The sequence below is a fragment of the Crinia signifera genome, chromosome 9 (assembly GCF_055691185.1).
Source record: "Crinia signifera chromosome 9, ASM5569118v1, whole genome shotgun sequence".
Lineage (NCBI taxonomy): Eukaryota > Metazoa > Chordata > Amphibia > Anura > Myobatrachidae > Crinia > Crinia signifera.
In genome coordinates this window covers 15,024,345-15,041,933 of record NC_139225.1, presented here as the reverse complement: position 1 = coordinate 15,041,933, position 17,589 = coordinate 15,024,345, and the positions used below count along the sequence as shown (strand labels likewise).

The 17,589-nt window shown below is 46.8% G+C and overlaps 1 long non-coding RNA gene across 1 annotated transcript in view; it reads right to left on the bottom strand.

Moving 5' to 3' along the window:
* LOC146036509 (uncharacterized) overlaps positions 1-14,253 on the bottom strand; it is a 105,289-nt gene extending 91,036 nt beyond the window's left edge. Inside the window, exon 1 of the long non-coding RNA XR_014460827.1 lies at positions 14,128-14,253. This is a non-coding gene — a long non-coding RNA (uncharacterized LOC146036509). The remainder of the gene's footprint in view (positions 1-14,127) is intronic.
* Between the last annotated feature and the right edge of the window lie 3,336 nt (positions 14,254-17,589).

Below are 17,589 nucleotides of genomic sequence, written 5' to 3'. Positions count from 1 at the left end.
GGATAGAGATCAGTCAAGAGAGGTAAGGAGCGGTGGAGGAGGAGAGAGCCTTGTAGGTGGTGGTGAGGAGTTTAAAGAGAACTCGGAAAGGAATGGGGAGCCAGTGAAGAGATAGACAGAGGGGGGAGGCGGAGGTAGAGCGGCGGGAGAGGAAGATGAGCCTAGCAGCAGCGTTAAGAATGGTTTGGAGAGGTGCGAGGCGGGTGAGAGGTAGCCCAGAGAGAAGGATGTTGCAGTAGTCAAGGCGGGAGATGACAAGAGAGTGAATGAGAATACCACAATGTACTGAGCATACAGTCTCCATACTGATATGATTAATCCATTTCCAGAATGTGCGCATGCCGAAGACCACCCCCCACAGCCCACTGTGGCCTAGGGGCTACTCACTGCATAAGTAGTTCCGGAGGGGAACCCTCCACAGAAATGGCCACTGAGCATGTGCGGTCAGTAGGACAGCGCACATGTAGAGGCCCCCACAGCTCGCTGAGGGCATCACAGGGACCTCGTTCGAGGTCCATGTCCCTGTGGGTGCCCCACTACAAATCCTGCCAATGTAGTAACAATTTTGTAATGCAGCACCCACAGATTGCACTGAATTTGCCCCTATTGCCCCAGTGTATGACTACAGACCCCAGCCTGTAATATGTACAATATCTCACCAGAAGATGCAGTTACAACCAACCCATGGGCAGACTCAGGGTGGGGGGACTTAGGTTGCCCAGAACCCCCCTTCTCTTGGCAAATAATTCAAATTATAACAACATTAGCAATGGTATATAACAGGATTATTAGAGCTGCCGCCACATCATGCAGTGTGTCTGGTTCAGTGCACTGAACCAGAGAGCAGCTACCAGGAAGAAGAGACAGGAGCCTTAGCATGAGGTGGGAGGATGTGAGCTTAGAATGTACAGTTCTACACTATAGACCATGTGTGGTGTTAGATATTAGGACTGTAGTCCATACTGGTGGGGGGATTCAGGTTGCCTAGAACCCCCCTTCTCTTGGCAAATAATTCAAATTATAACAACATTAGCAATGGTATATAACAGGATTATTAGAGCTGCCGCCACATCATGCAGTGTGTCTGATTCAGTGCACTGAACCAGAGAGCAGCTACCAGGAAGAAGAGACAGGAGCCTTAGCATGAGGTGGGAGGATGTGAGCTTAGAATGTACAGTACTACACTATAGACCATGTATGGTGTTAGATATTAGGACTGTAGTCCATACAGGTTCCAGTGTATAAACAGACCAATGTGTGCATTAATATCCACGGTTGCTCTAACTTACTGCTCCCCCGGGGGGCGTGATCACGGCAGGACGTGAGTGAGAGCGTGCGTCTGTCCTCCCCCGTGTACACCACACCACGTGAATGGTGACTGCTCCCTTGCAACGATAGCAGCCACAGGGTGAAAACCAGCTCCACATTGCCGTTTGCCGCTTGCTGCTACCTGGGTAAAGTGAGTTCCTGAGGCCCCGTGAAAGTCGTAAGGCGGAGAGAGCGCAGAGGCACCTGGTGAGAGAAGGTGCCCGGCGCAGAGACGCGAGGTGACGCGTGCTGAGGGGTCCTGGGATGTCTGTCTGAAACTCTGCCTGTTTGAGTGTGCTGCGGTGGACGGACGGAGATAGCAGTGACAGCGTCAGGAGTGAGCGCTGCCCGCCGGCGCCTGCGGGTGAGAGACGCGGCGACCGGGGACAGCTTGCTCTGCCTGCCTTCAGTCAGCCTTCAGATGCCGGGAGCCTGCGGGTGAGAGCCGCCGACACGCCGTCCATCTACATCGATAAGAGACTTCCTGTAGGAAAGGTCTGGCAGCGAGGAACTAAGGGCAGCTGAGAACCGTCCAGCACTATACTGAGGTACTCTGGTATATAGCCGTATAGAAGGCTTCACAGTGTCAGCTTGGAAAGCTGGCAAGGCTGGGTTCAAATTAGACTTGTCTCGATTGTCGGACCCCCTCCCCGGTCCCTGGGTGTGAGGCAGGGAGCCGGGTTCGAATATACCGAGGCTGGTGGACGGAGTTGTTTGCTGGAGGCCGTGGCTGGAGGCTGAGGAAAAAAGAAAGGCCCGCAGGTGGTCCCTACTGCTTATAGTAAATTGCTTGCAGAGGCAAAATTACCCTATGAGAAAGGGGAAAAAAAATTAATTAAGAGCTGCATTTAGTATCAACTCAGTTTATCAGTTTGTGTAAACAGGTGGCACGGGCATCCTGTACCCTGGGACTATATCCTGTGTTAGTACTCAAGTGTGCAAAAACTTTAAACCAGGGGGGATACACGGCCTGTGGGAGATATCGTCAGGTGACTGATTTGACCGTAACTATGGGAAAAACAGGTCAGACAGCAGCGGCAGCGAGGTTGGAGAAATATGCCCGTTCACAGGCGGGAAATAGTTCACAGTCCAGTACTCCTCTTTCTACCCCTACTAAAGAGAGTAAAACTCCTGTGTCGCCTGAGGTTACGTTGCAACAAGTGCTCGAGGCGATCAATACATGTGAGACCCGCTTGCTTGAACAGATTAATAAAGTGCAGTCCGATATCTCCTTGCTCAGGAACGATGCTCAAGTACTGCGAGAGAGGGTAACCGAGGCTGAGACCAGAATCTCAGCGGTCGAAGACCTGGTTGGCCCATTGCAGTCTCAGGTTAAGGATATGAGTGGTCAAATGACTGAAATACGGCACAAAATGTCGGACATGGAAGGTCGACTGAGACGGAATAATATTCGTTTTATAGGCTTTGAAGAAAGGATTGAGGGTGATGCCCCGGAAAAATTCCTGTTAGACTGGTTGCTTCAGATATTTGGGGACAAGGCCTTTTCAGCCCAGTTCGCAATAGAGAGAGCTCATCGGGTTCCTGGCCGGGCTCCCCCTCCAGGAGGGCCTCCCCGGACTCTGATTGCGAAATTCTTAAATTTTAGGGATCGGGACTTGGTCCTAAGATTGGCCAGGGACAAGGTGGACTTCGTCTATAACGGCAGCAGGATTGCTGCCTTCCCGGACTTTCCTCTAGAGATCCAGAAGGACCGGGCTAAATTTAGGGAAATAAAAATCCGCCTGAGGGAGTTGGAATTGAAATATTCTATGCTCTATCCGTCCAAACTGAGAGTAGTGGCGGATGGGGCTACGAAATTTTTCTTCACTCCCGGGGAGGCGGCAAGGTGGCTTGATGCCACATATCCCGGAAGGAAGCAAGTCCTGGCAAAATGATAAGGTGTCTATGTTTCTCTTCCCCCTTTGCATGCTGTTTTCTATTTTACTTTTTAAGTGCTTACTGAGAAAAAATCTCTGTTGACCTCTCAGGCAGTTTTGAAGATGTGGTCCTTTGTTAAAGGGTTTAAGGCAGTATGTTGCATAAAATTGAGCTTCGGTGAAATTGCCGTTGGGGCGGTCCCTGTGGTATTATAACAGGGAATCTGGTGGTTCGAAGAGAGTTATTATTTGTACTGATGGTTTTTCGTCAGTGTTTGTAAATTCTTGTTTTTCTCTCTCCAGCCACCATGAATTGATTCCTTGAGGGGTGGTGTGGGGGTGTACGGGGGGGGAGGGGGGTGGGCTTCTTTGGTGGTCATTAGTAAATTGCTTCTGGGGTGTATGCGTTAGTGTAAGAAGTGGGATTGTGTTTGGATGGGGGGTAGGGATTTAGGTATACCAGGGGGGTTGGGTATACAGGGAGGGGGTGGGGGGCTGGGGGGGTGTGTTTGTGTATGTGTATGTCGTTATTTTGTGTTTTCATTTAGTCACAGCAACTTTAAAAATTCTTCCTTTAGTTGGGGCCCAAGGGGCCAGGCCGGCCGGGTGGTGACAAGAGGGGTTTCGGGTACCAGTCGGAGAGTACGGGATAAATGTAAAAAGTGGTTTACTGTTATTTTTTTCTCGTTAGATGGTCAGATTCTTGACCTGGAATGTTAGAGGCCTGAATTGTAGGGTCAAAAGAGCTCTTGTATTGCAATGTTTTGTGAATTGCGCACTCACTGGTGATGTTGTGGACCTCTTGTTGATGTTTAGACAAATGTAAGGCAACACTGTTTGTAAATAAAATCGTATTTATTAATACTTAAAAGGTGCATACACTCTGATGGTGCGGGGTTAATGGGGATGGTGGGTGTCCCTGTTGTAATATTGTTACAGGGACCTTCCAAGCTGCAGATCTCACTTTGTGTCTTCTGCAGAATGGTGTGGGGTATTGCAGCTGTGCTGCAGGGTTTGATTCACTCAGCAGGATCCCGTGGTTTGGCAATGCACGGGGTCTTTTCTCTGCTGATGTGTGGAGCCTGGGTGGGGGGTTAAGAGGGTAAATTGCAGAGCAACCCAGGGTGTGGATGGGTAGCAGCAGGTCAGCAGGATCCCGTGGTTTGGCAATGCACGGGGTCTTTTCTCTGCTGATGTGTGGGAGCTAGGTGGGGGGTTAAGAGGGTAATTTGCAGGGCAAATCGGGGTGTGGATGGGTAGCAACAGTCCTTTGGTTTCAGCGGGAGTCTCTTGCAGGGAAAAGGAATGTCATTGAGGTCAAGGCAAGTGTATGGTGGTACCGGGGGCTGGCGTCCCTAACCCACCGGTGGTGCACCGTGCACTTACCCGATACCTGGGCTTGCTTCCTGCAGGGGATAGGAACCGCGTCTTCTCCTTAGGTGTTCACCGGCGTCCTCACTTCCTCGCGATCGCCGGCAGTGGATCCACACAGCTGTTCCGGTTACTCGCGGCACTTCCGGGTTCGGCTTTGCGGCGTCGCCCGGGGTGTCGTGGGTCCCGTTTGCTGTGTGTGCTCAACTCCTCCTGGAGGAGACTGGTGTGTGGGTGAGTGGATGCAGGACTTGGTGTCCTTAGGTCCAACGCGTTTCGGCACTTTTGTGCCTTTGTCAAGGATGCAGTATGATTCCAATGTTCCTGTATTTCTACCCGCCTTCCTGTAATGTCATTGGTTGGGGATTTGTTTGTGGGCGGGGTTGATATCTGTCAGCTGTTATGCTGCTGGTTTGTATAGTGACACGGCCGTGTCACTATACAAACCAGCAGCATAACAGCTGACAGATATCAACCCCGCCCACAAACAAATCCCCAACCAATGACATTACAGGAAGGCGGGTAGAAATACAGGAACATTGGAATCATACTGCATCCTTGACAAAGGCACAAAAGTGCCGAAACGCGTTGGACCTAAGGACACCAAGTCCTGCATCCACTCACCCACACACCAGTCTCCTCCAGGAGGAGTTGAGCACACACAGCAAACGGGACCCACGACACCCCGGGCGACGCCGCAAAGCCGAACCCGGAAGTGCCGCGAGTAACCGGAACAGCTGTGTGGATCCACTGCCGGCGATCGCGAGGAAGTGAGGACGCCGGTGAACACCTAAGGAGAAGACGCGGTTCCTATCCCCTGCAGGAAGCAAGCCCAGGTATCGGGTAAGTGCACGGTGCACCACCGGTGGGTTAGGGACGCCAGCCCCCGGTACCACCATACACTTGCCTTGACCTCAATGACATTCCTTTTCCCTGCAAGAGACTCCCGCTGAAACCAAAGGACTGTTGCTACCCATCCACACCCCGATTTGCCCTGCAAATTACCCTCTTAACCCCCCACCTAGCTCCCACACATCAGCAGAGAAAAGACCCCGTGCATTGCCAAACCACGGGATCCTGCTGACCTGCTGCTACCCATCCACACCCTGGGTTGCTCTGCAATTTACCCTCTTAACCCCCCACCCAGGCTCCACACATCAGCAGAGAAAAGACCCCGTGCATTGCCAAACCACGGGATCCTGCTGAGTGAATCAAACCCTGCAGCACAGCTGCAATACCCCACACCATTCTGCAGAAGACACAAAGTGAGATCTGCAGCTTGGAAGGTCCCTGTAACAATATTACAACAGGGACACCCACCATCCCCATTAACCCCGCACCATCAGAGTGTATGCACCTTTTAAGTATTAATAAATACGATTTTATTTACAAACAGTGTTGCCTTACATTTGTCTAAACATCAACAAGAGGTCCACAACATCACCAGTGAGTGCGCAATTCACAAAACATTGCAATACTTACCCCAGGGTTCAATAGGCGAAAGAACCCAGAATCTGCTGCACCACGAAGCACAGTACCAATAGTGGAGCGCAAGACCAACCCCCTAGAACCACAAAAGAGCTCTTGTGTTGAAACAGTGCAGGAGCCAAGACTCCGATATTATTTGTTTGCAAGAGACCCACTTGACGAAGGATCGGGTGGGCTCCTTAAAACGTCCCTGGATTGGTCATATTTTCCAAGCCCCTTTCTCCTCCTCTTCCCGTGGGGTTGTGATTCTTATAAAAAAAACCGTGGTATTTGAAGTGGGTAGTGTAAAGATTGACCCGGGGGGTAGATTTATTTTCCTGGAGTGCGCTATTGATCATGTGCGGTTTTGTATTTTGACAGTGTATATACCACCGCCTTTTTCATACGATGTGGTGAGACTGGCGGTGGAATTTGCTGCTTCCTTCCCGGACAATCTGGTAATTTGTCTGGGGGATTTTAATAAGGTCCTCCAGCCACGTTTGGATAGATGGAATAAGTCAGAGAGGGAAATCTGTAGAGAGGGTAATGGGTTCTTTGAGTTTATAGAAGAAATTGGGTGGAAGGATCCTTGGCGACTGAGGAATCCCGAGTTACAGCAGTTTTCCTGTTATTCCTCCTCCCATAAAACATTCTCCAGGATCGACCTGATTCTTGTCTCAGTTAAAACTCTCACTAAGATCAGACATATAGATTACAAATCCCGAGGAATTTCTGACCACTCCCCGGTTATAATAGAGTTGGATTTAGATACCCCAATAGGGTTTAGATACTGGAAACTACAGGCATTCTGGCTTGAGCAAATTGGAGAACAGGAGGGGATGGAAGCCATGATAGAAGAGTATTTTGAGGGCAATGAAGGGTCCGCCTCAAATAATTGTGTTTGGGATGCCTTTAAGGCCTATCTGAGAGGGGTGGTTATTAAGAGGATAGCGTTTTTGAAGACCTCAAATCGCAAAAAGGTAAAGGAATTAGAAACAAAAATGATTGACTTGGAGAATGCCTTTCTGGTAAACAAGACAGACCTAGATAGGTCTGCGTGGCAGACTGCCCAGAAAGAGTGGGTAGAGTATCTCCAAGAGGTGACGTGTCGGAGGTTGGGGTTTGGGGCACATAAGTGGTATGCAAACTCTGATCGTACTGGGAAATTTCTGGCCCATCTAATGAAGCAGGAAAGCCCCCCTAATATCATTTCTATGATTAAGTTGGAAAATGGTCAATCGGTGATAAAGACCCCTGAGATCACAGAGCTCTTTTCTACACATTTGGAAGAAGTGTATAGATCTAAACTTAATCGTAGCAATGAAGAAATCGATGAGTACCTGGCTCGGGTGGACCTTCCTAGTTTGCTCCCCACTTCAAGCGAGATTTTGGAGGCCCCCTTGACAGTAGAGGAGGTGAAGGAGGCGGTCAATTCCTTTCCAGGGGGTAAAGCCCCCGGCCTGGATGGCCTTCCCGGGGAAGTGTACCAGAAATTTATAAACAATCTAGGCCCGCGGTTGCTGAAAGTTTTTCAGCATATGGAGGTAGAGGAGAGCATCCCTCAGTCAATGACTGAGGCTGCCATAATAATGATTCCCAAAAGTGGTAAAAATCCAAACCGGGTAGATTCATATAGGCCCATTTCTTTAATAACGGCAGACGCCAAGATATATGCCAAGATTTTGGCAACCAGACTCCAGACTGTGATTCATCAGGTGGTTCACCCTGATCAAACTGGGTTCATGGTGGGGAAATCCACCATGATTAATCTTAGAAGGGCGTATACTTATTTACAGGGCATAGAAATGGGGGGGTCGGACGCCTTGCTCGCGTCGTTTGATGCGAACAAGGCGTTCGACTCGGTCGAATGGCCATTCTTGTGGAAAGTGCTGCGGGCTTTTGGGTTTGGGGAAAAGTTTATTAAACGGATTTCTTTGTTGTATCGGGACCCTAAAGCCAGAGTGACCATTAATGGGTTTACGTCTCCCCCCTTCTCTCTCACCAGAGGCACGCGCCAGGGGTGTCCTCTATCTCCCCTGCTGTTTGCGGTGGTGGTGGAGCCTCTGGCGTGTGTTCTACGGACAGCCCTGGGGATTGGGAGCGGGGGTGGGGTTGGGGGATTCTCGGGGCTCTCTATGAACTGGGGCAAATCTAACTACATGAGGATAGGGGGAAAATTAGGTATAAGCCCAGCGCTAGATGTACAGTTAAAATCTGTGGAGAAATTTCGGTACTTGGGAATAGTGGTTGCAAGAAAATCTGCGGATTATATCCCCGACAATCTTATCCCGTTTATCAACGATCTTAAGTTAAAGTGTAGAAGTTGGGCAAGGCTCCAGATTTCACAGATCGGCCGGGTTAACCTGGTCAAGATGGCCATATTGCCCAAATTCTTGTACATTGCCCAACATTCCCCAGTCTTTTTCAAGGATGAATTTTTTAGGAAGATGAAGAGCATTGTCTCCTCATTTATTTGGAGGGACAAAGCGGCTAGAGTTAGAATGGAAATTCTGTGTCGGGATAGGGAGAGGGGAGGGCTGGCCCTTCCGGATTTTAAATCGTACTATATGGCCGCGCAGCTGGTACAAATTTGTGCATGGGTTAAACCAGAGGAAGCAACTGATGAATTACGTAAGCTGGTGGAGCAGGCGGATCCAGATTTCTCGCCTCTCCAAAGATTGTTTGTAAGAGAGCTCCGTCGGGATCTACCTCCTTTAATTAGCCAATCGGTTAAGGTATGGAGATGGACCTGCAACCTAACGAAAATGGTGGGTTTGGACCCGGATACCCCTATCTTATCCCTGCCAGGAATGAGGGCACTCAAAGAGCAACTAGGTGGGACAGTTTGGAGGATTTACGGAAACACGAATGTGGGTCAATGGTGCCAAGACGGGATAATAAAATCCTTTTCCCAGTTACAATCAGAGTTTGGTCTACCCAAGGAATTATTTTTTAGATACCTACAAATAAGAAGTGCAATGATGCAGGGGGGGAGGTGCGACTCTTGGGTTGTGGAGGAGGCTCCTTGTAAAATTTTTATTAAGCAACTTCCCAAAGGGAAGCGTATGTCCAAGATGTACCAGTACCTTCAGTCTTTTTCTCAATCAGAGGAGATGGGGGCCCTTCGGGCCAAATGGATTGAGGATATTCCTCAGCTGGACGAGTCTGGTTGGAGGGTGGCTGTGGCAAGTCCCCGGCACTCCACTAACTTAATGCGGACACAACAGGTCCAATTTAATATTCTACACAGGACCTACATCACCCCGGTTAAAATGAAAAAATTCGTGGTGTCTGCATCAGATGGCTGTCCGAAATGTAGGGGTAGGCCGGCTACGTTTGACCATCTAATCTGGAGTTGTAAGGATATTAGTAGGTTCTGGGGGGAGGTAAAGGAAACCCTTGCTCAACTAGGGGTTCCGAGAGCGGCACTAATTAAAATAAATATGGTCTTAGGGATCTGGAAGGAGGTCGCAGTGAACGGGGAAATGAGGCAATTGGTTAGAAACCTAGTGGCCCTCGCTAAGGTGATAATAGCTAGACGATGGATGTCACCTTTGGCTCCGCATCATGGAGAATGGGTCAATCTGGTAAATCAGACTAACGAACATGAGAAATACTTACATGCCTCAAGAGGTACGTCGGTAAAGTATCAGGGAATTTGGGGCCCCTGGAATAGGTCAGGTTATTACAAAACAAGTAATACGGAGGGGGTGGATTGGTAGGGGAGGGGGGGGTGGAGGGGAGAGAAACAGAGGGTTCTTTTTTTTTTTTTTTTTTTTTTTTTTCTCTTTCACTGCGTTAGTTGGTTGGGCGGCTAGTTCAGCCGTGGGTAGGCTAAGGACACGGGGGGATCCCCGGATCAGTATAGAGATCTGAGGCACCGCCCCACTATAAACAAAGTGTATTGACAAGCACACATATACACATGGTGCACGGTCACATCAGGGGCACTGCAGCTAGGAAACGAGCCCCTAAGGTAGGTATAATATGTTTAGCCAGTAGGCAATAAGACTCGCAGGTTTAGTATGCAGGTCCAGTACTGAGTCACAGTAAAGGGGGGTATAGATATAAGTGAATGTAAAGGTTAAGTAACTAGGATATATTCCGGTAGATAGAGGGGGGGGGGGGAGGGATGATTAGCAGGGGGGAGGGCGTCACATAAGATGTAGCACATAGGCACCAGACACGATCTCCCATATCGGATAGAGAGGAATCAGTAATGGGGGAGCACAAGACACCCTCTTTATCGTGAGCACAAGAGGAATATATATTTCATATAAACACAATTTTTTTTTTTTTTCTCTCGTTCTCTCTTTTTTTCTCCCTCCCTTTCCCCTTCCCTCCCTCGTCCCCACCCTTCTCTCTGGCATGCCTTCTGCCCTATAAAAGTTGGAGGCAGCTTCCAAAAGAGGTGGGAGAATCATAGGAGGGGGCAGAGGGGATAAGAGGAAGGCAACGGAGTCAGGAAAGGGCGATATAAGGGAATCAACACCCCAGGATACTCCAAGACAAGTAAATGACGGGATAGCAGGAGGCAGGAGAGAGAGGGGAAAGAGAATTGAAATGGGAAAGGAGGACGTTGAGGAGACATGGTGAGAGATAGGGAACTGTGACCCGGTGAATAACTTGGAAAGGGTAATCATGTTTTGTTGTATAAAGACTATAGGAGGCCGAATGTAAAGCTATGTTTGAATATCTACGGAGGCTAAAATGCTGTGACTGTTTATGAATGTATATGATTTCTATTTTTTATTGTCATTTGTCTATATCCGTGGTTTGTGTAGTGCCATGTTTGTATATGTTACTGAAAAAGTAAAATAAACACGTTAAAAAAAAAAAAAAAAAACTTACTGCTCCCCCAGACTCCCATACTTGCTTCAAACTTCCGTAGAGTGGGCCACTGCGGAAATCCCCTCGCTAGGAAACTTGCCTTTGCCCCTGACACCCCCTGCTTTCTTTGCCCCCCTGCAAAGGTCCCAGCTGTGAGTGTGAGTGGGCCAGGGAGGGTTTCCCGCTGCATGGGACCGGCAGGATGAGGACTGACCTTTGTCACTGAGTCAGTAAATAGCGCAGTTAGAATTGTATGACACAGCAGATCAGCACAATGACAGAGAAGTAATCTGGCCATAAAATAGCAGCCACCAAGCCCATGCTGTGCTGAAACAGTGACAGTGCAAACATGCAGAGTCCAGGTCAGGGATCCCACGCATTCCACAGTGTTTACTGGGCAGTAATGTGACTTTCATAGGGCAGTAAAGTGCAGCTATCAGGGGCCCTATCAGGGCTTACATACAGCATTGTACAGCACTATCAACAGAAGGCGCCTCCTGCGGCAGTACAGTCGCTGCTTCTTTCTGTGCTTACTGCGTGCATCTCGGAATGAGCCCCTCATTGCATGTGCTCTGACCCTGGTGCAAGCGGAACATTGCTATTTGCTAATGACGACTGTTTGTGATTGGACACAAATGGTGAAAACACACCCATGTATATAAACCCCCATATAGTGAGGATAACAACATCCCTGCAGCCAAAGTGGTGGGGGGAGACCCGCACCAACAGGTAGCGCAGTCTCTGCAGATTCCATGCAGTCCATCTATGTAATCTGCTGAAAGCGGTCCTCCAAAAATGGCCGCCTTGGAGGAGACAGATGCTAGAGGTCCTACTGGAGAAGCAGCGCATGCAGCACTAGCTGGAAGTGCCAGATTCTGGGAGCACTGGCGCGCTTTCAGCAGTACACCCTGGCAACGAGCATGTAACCCCTAGCAATCAGCAACAAGCATGTAACCACCCGCCAAGGAGTATGTAACCTCATGGCAAAGAGCAAGAAACCCCTTATAACAACCATGTAGCCACCGGCCACGGAGTAAACAAGTCGGATCTGTTTTGTCGGGAACGGCCATGGATTGTCAAATTCATGGCTGGTTCTCGACAATCCACGGCCGTTTTCACCGACATGCCCACTTTTCACTACACGACATTCAGAATATTGTGATAATATAGTGATCTGCATGCCGGACACATCTGTGAGTTATTCCCTTGTTGCACAGTGAGATGTACGATAGTGATCTGCAGGCCGGACACGTCTATGAGTTATTCCCATGGTGCACAGTGAGATGTACGATAGTGATCTGCAGGCTGTACACGTCTACGAGTTATTCCTGTGGTGTATAGTGAGATGTACGATAGTGATCTGCAGGCCGGACACATCTATGAGTTAATCCCATAGTGCACAGTGAGATGTACGATAGTGATCTGCATGCCGGACACATCTGTGAGTTATTCCCTTGTTGCACAGTGAGATGTACGATAGTGATCTGCAGGCCGGACACGTCTATGAGTTATTCCCATGGTGCACAGTGAGATGTACGATAGTGATCTGCAGGCTGTACACGTCTACGAGTTATTCCTGTGGTGTATAGTGAGATGTACGATAGTGATCTGCAGGCCGGACACATCTATGAGTTAATCCCATAGTGCACAGTGAGATGTACGATAGTGATCTGCAGGCCGGACACATCTGTGAGTTATTCCCTTGTTGCACAGTGAGATGTACGATAGTGATCTGCAGGCTGTACACGTCTACGAGTTATTCCTGTGGTGTATAGTGAGATGTGTGATAGTGATCTGCAGGCCGGACACGTCTATGAGTTATTCCCGTGGTGTATAGTGAGATGTGTGATAGAGATGTGCAGGCTGGACACGTCTATGAGTTATTCCTGTGGTGCGCAGTGAGATGTACGATAGTGATCTGCAGGCTGTACACGTCTATGAATTAATTCCATAGTGCACAGTGAGATGTACGATAGTGATCTGCAGGCCGGACACGCCTATGAGTTATTCCCGTGGTGTATAGTGAGATGTACGATAGTGATCTGCAGGCTGTACACATCTGTGAGTTATTACCGTGGTGCACAGTGAGATGTGCGATAGTGATCTGCAGGCCATACACGCCTATGAGTTAATCCCGTGGTGCGCAGTGAGATGTACGATAGTGATCTGCAGGCTGTACACGTCTACGAGTTATTCCTGTGGTGCGCAGTGAGATGTACGATAGTGATCTGCAGGCTGTACACGTCTACGAGTTATTCCTGTGGTGCGCAGTGAGATGTACGATAGTGATCTGCAGGCCGGACACGTCTATGAGTTATTCCCGTGGTGCACAGTGAGATGTACAATAGTGATCTGCAGGCCGGACACGTCTATGAATTAATCCCTTTAGTAGAAAATGTGTTTATGGGACAATGTTCTAGGGAACAGCCAGAGATTAAGGCTTTGCCTGTTAAAGGTATAATTAAGTGTAAAAAGGTGTCAAAAGTGAAGGTAATTAAGCAGAATATAATGTTGGCCATAAAGCAGAGATAGCGCGGCATTGGGAACCAGTAACATTTACACTATCAGTGTTATCGTGTTTTATAGAACAATAAAGTATGAACTAAGCAACACAACCGTGCAGGCTACACAACCAGCCACACATAGTATACAGACAACACAACCTTACAGGCTACAAAACCAGCCACACATAGTATACAGACAACACAACCTTACAGGCTACACAACCAGCCACACATAGTATACAGACAACACAACCTTACAGGCTACACAACCAGCCACACATAGTATACAGACAACACAACCTTACAGGCTACACAACCAGCCGTTTTTGTGGATTAGCAAAAATGTGTCTGGAAGTTAGCCCTTAAGAGCTTTTTGGGGGGAAACAAATAAACAAACATTGGAAATACCTGAAGAAGAAACATATTCAGTTTTTCGAAAGAAATCAAAAATGTTATCCTGCCCTCAAGAAGGGATGCTATGTTGACACTTTCGAACATTGGTTCAAGAAGATTTGGACAAATTGGAACTAAAACCAGTTAAAAACTTTAAAGGACAACAAAAATATAGGAGTTATTTCTAAATGGGATGTTGACTACACAAAAATCGAGTCTCCCGTTATATTGGTAGTATATATACTACCCAAAATACACAAATGTAAGGAAAACCCTCCAGGGTGCTCGATTGTAGCGGGTTCTAACTCGGTTTATCTAATTGGTCACACTTTATAGATGTGCGTCTCCAACCACTAGCTCACAATACACGGTCTTACCTTAAGGATACCATTGCTGTGCTCAAAGAGATTGATGTGATTGAATGGCATCCTGAATATAAATTAGTAACGTGTGATGTCACATCACTGTATACACTTATTGATCATGTGCTGGATAAAGAAAATCTGTCAAAAATTAAAAAGATTTCATGTTGGAAGGTATAGAATTCTGTATATTAATTAATAATTCTGTATTATAAGTATAATGATTAATTGAATTTGCAACTCACAGGAACAGCTATGGGCACTAGACTTGCGCCCAGCTATGCCAACCTCTTCATGGCATGGTTGGAGGACCATTTGGTATGGGAAGGGCATCAGTTTGCCGCAAGTCTAGTGTCCTGGCGTAGGCATATAGACGACATTTGGTTTATATGGAAGGGAGATGATCTATCCCTGTAAAAGTTCTATGAGCATCTTAATAATGAATATAATATTAAACTCACTTTCCAAATTAGTAGTGAATCAGTGGATTTTTTTGTTCTAACAGAGAATGTTGATGGTAACTGCCTGAAAACTAATAATTTTGTGAAGGTTGCGGATTGCAACTCATATATAGATGCAACCAGTAATCACCACTCAAATTGGCTCAAAAGCATACCACAATTTAAATGCAAGGGGTAGGATAATGAATCAATTGAAACCGCTAGATTAAATGGCAGATCTACAGATAGGAAAATGATATTGGGTAAGATGGACAAAATTCCACAGGGAAAGAGTGACATTGGAGTCCCGTTTATCACTAAAACCAATAGTAAACACGAACAAATAGAAAAAAAATCATAAGAAAAAACTGGGGTGTCCTAACGGGTGATCACAACCCTTAGGGAATATATTAAGGAGACCCCTCGGTTCATATATAGGAAAGCTAAGAACCTTAAGGACCAAATTGTGGCCAGTGCCATTAATATACCAGTTCCACCCAATTATAGTAAATCTAAAGGCTTTTGTGTAAATCTTGTGTAAATCTTTTAAGAATAAAGAGTCCAAAATGACACAATATAAATCAACCCAAACGGGAAGAATTTATGACATTGATTGTTTTATTACCTGTGGAACAAAATATTGTATCTATTAGAGTGCAGTTGTGGCCAACAGTACATTGGCAAAACCTCCCGTATGTTAAAAGCACGTTTATCGGAGCATATCCGTAATATAAAAAAAAAAAGGCTTGGACACTTAAAATGTGGCATGCATTTTAAAGAAAAGCATTGTATGGATGTTAAACATCTGTTGTCATTTGTAGGCATTAAGGTGGTTCAACCTCATTGGAGGACAAAGGAGAGAGGTGAACATTTGGTAAGCACGGAGATGCCTATAATTTATGAGCTTAAAACTTTGTCCCCAAGAGGTTTAGGGGATATGCAATGTGCCGCCGCTATTTCCAGCGTGGGAAATAGCGGTGGCTCCCTATTCAATGCTGTCATTAAGGGCAGCATTGATGCGGGATCACGGCAGAATGGGCCTGGCTTCAGAATCTGTTGGGCCCGTTCTACCGATAACGGCCATGGATTGTCGTTATTCGGGCTGCAGATCGACAATCCACGCCTGTTTTCACGGCCACGCCCCCATTGAGCACATCGGCAGGCGGGACATGGAATCATGTCTGTCATTATGCGGTCGATCTGCCCGCAAACAGGCCAGGATCACAGCTGTCAGCGGGGATCGACAGCTATGATCTCAGATTGCATACCCCCCTTAACCGCTGACTTCGAAATTAAATGTTTTTTTATGAATTAATTTTAGCAATATTTCTTTATAGTTATAGATTATTTTGATGTTATGTTAATATGTTTTATTTCTGTTATTTGTATATATCGTGGATATGAATAATTATATATTGTGGCAAAAAATTATCAAGTCCTCAAACAAATAGTTATGGCATTCCATCTACTTAATGAGCGCCGCTTGACACGGGGGAAATTTACTAAAGGAAATTTGTAAAAAAATAGGTGTATTTGTATCCAGAAATACACTTATTTTTTACATTTACTATCCCGAAAATACGGCAATTTGTAGTCGTATTGATGTGCTATCAATACGAATACGAATTGCCGTATTTTCGGGATAGTAAATGTCAAAAATAAGTGTATTTCTGGATACAAATACACCTATTTTTTACAAATTTCCTTTAGTAAATTTCCCCCTGAGGATCTGGAAAATCATATAGAAGTCTGCTGATGCTGCAGTGGAACGCATACAGCATGTGGTGGAACGCATCTGCATTCCAAATGAGTGGAAGTTACCGCTGTGGACGCACTTCTGCTTCCGGTATAACGGGGATTAGCCGGGATATTTGCTATGCCTGAAACGGAGTTATGTGGCCATATGGGACTTCATCATTAATATTGATTTAATTTACTTTATGTATGTATTTGTCTAAGTGTCTGATCATGTTTACTTGTATGTATATGTAATGATTTCTAGGAAAGTGTTGTAATGGATTTTAGGCTATTTGCCAATGTTTGCTCCACACCTGGATTTTCATGTGGCTGGTACCACATACCAGGGATTGGGGTATAAATATGAGGTACAGAGGAGAGTCATACACACACCCTGAGGAAGGACATAACCTGTGCGAAACGCATTGGTGTTTGCTGCTCGGTGCTAGGACGGATATACCACAGGAGGATCCAGTGCACTTGTCAACTTTTCCAACGGGGTCTGCTACTTATGTCTTCAGCTCAGTCCAGGTGAGAGGAAAACATGCTGTGCAGTAGTTCACTGTTCCTACTTGTAAAAACCGTCCATTTGTTTTAAAGTATCTATGTGTTTTTAATTTTATGGAAATCAGTCAATAAACCCCCCTTTTTTTAACGGAGGATTGGAGATGTCTGTTACTCTAGTCGAATAAGCATTCAAGATACCCTTATGTGAACACAGGGATTGTTTCCCAGGTCAGTACATTGATCCAGATTTACCATTTGTGATGTGTGGCAACAGATAAGTATAAAGATTCCTTTACATACAAATAGAGATTGATCTTAAGGTCAGTACTAACCTTTAAGGATTCTTAGGAGGTGGAGAGATATATAAATATAAAAATACGGTACTTGTTTCCTAGCACGGCCACACCGATTCTAATCGGGGGCATCGCAGGTAAAAAAATCTGATCGGTCGCATCACATGCGTGCTAAAAAATCGCATGCGATGGTCCCGACGCGATGCCCCCGATTTCCCATAGGGAACAATGTTAAATGCCTCAATTTACCCAAATGAACAGGGAAGAATGTTAAATGGTCCAGAAACCCCCCAAAACACCCCAGAACAGTGAAATGGCCCCCCAAAATTAGGTAACGCCACCCCACGATCAACGTGAACCCGAAGCGTGGCGAGCGCAGCGGTACGCGTCCTCCGACCTTTTCATACCCCCACTATCCGCGTGGAGTTGAGAATAGAATAGTGTGGCGAGCGCAGCGAGCCACCGAGCCCGAAGCGTGGCGAGCGCAGCGAGCCCCGCGA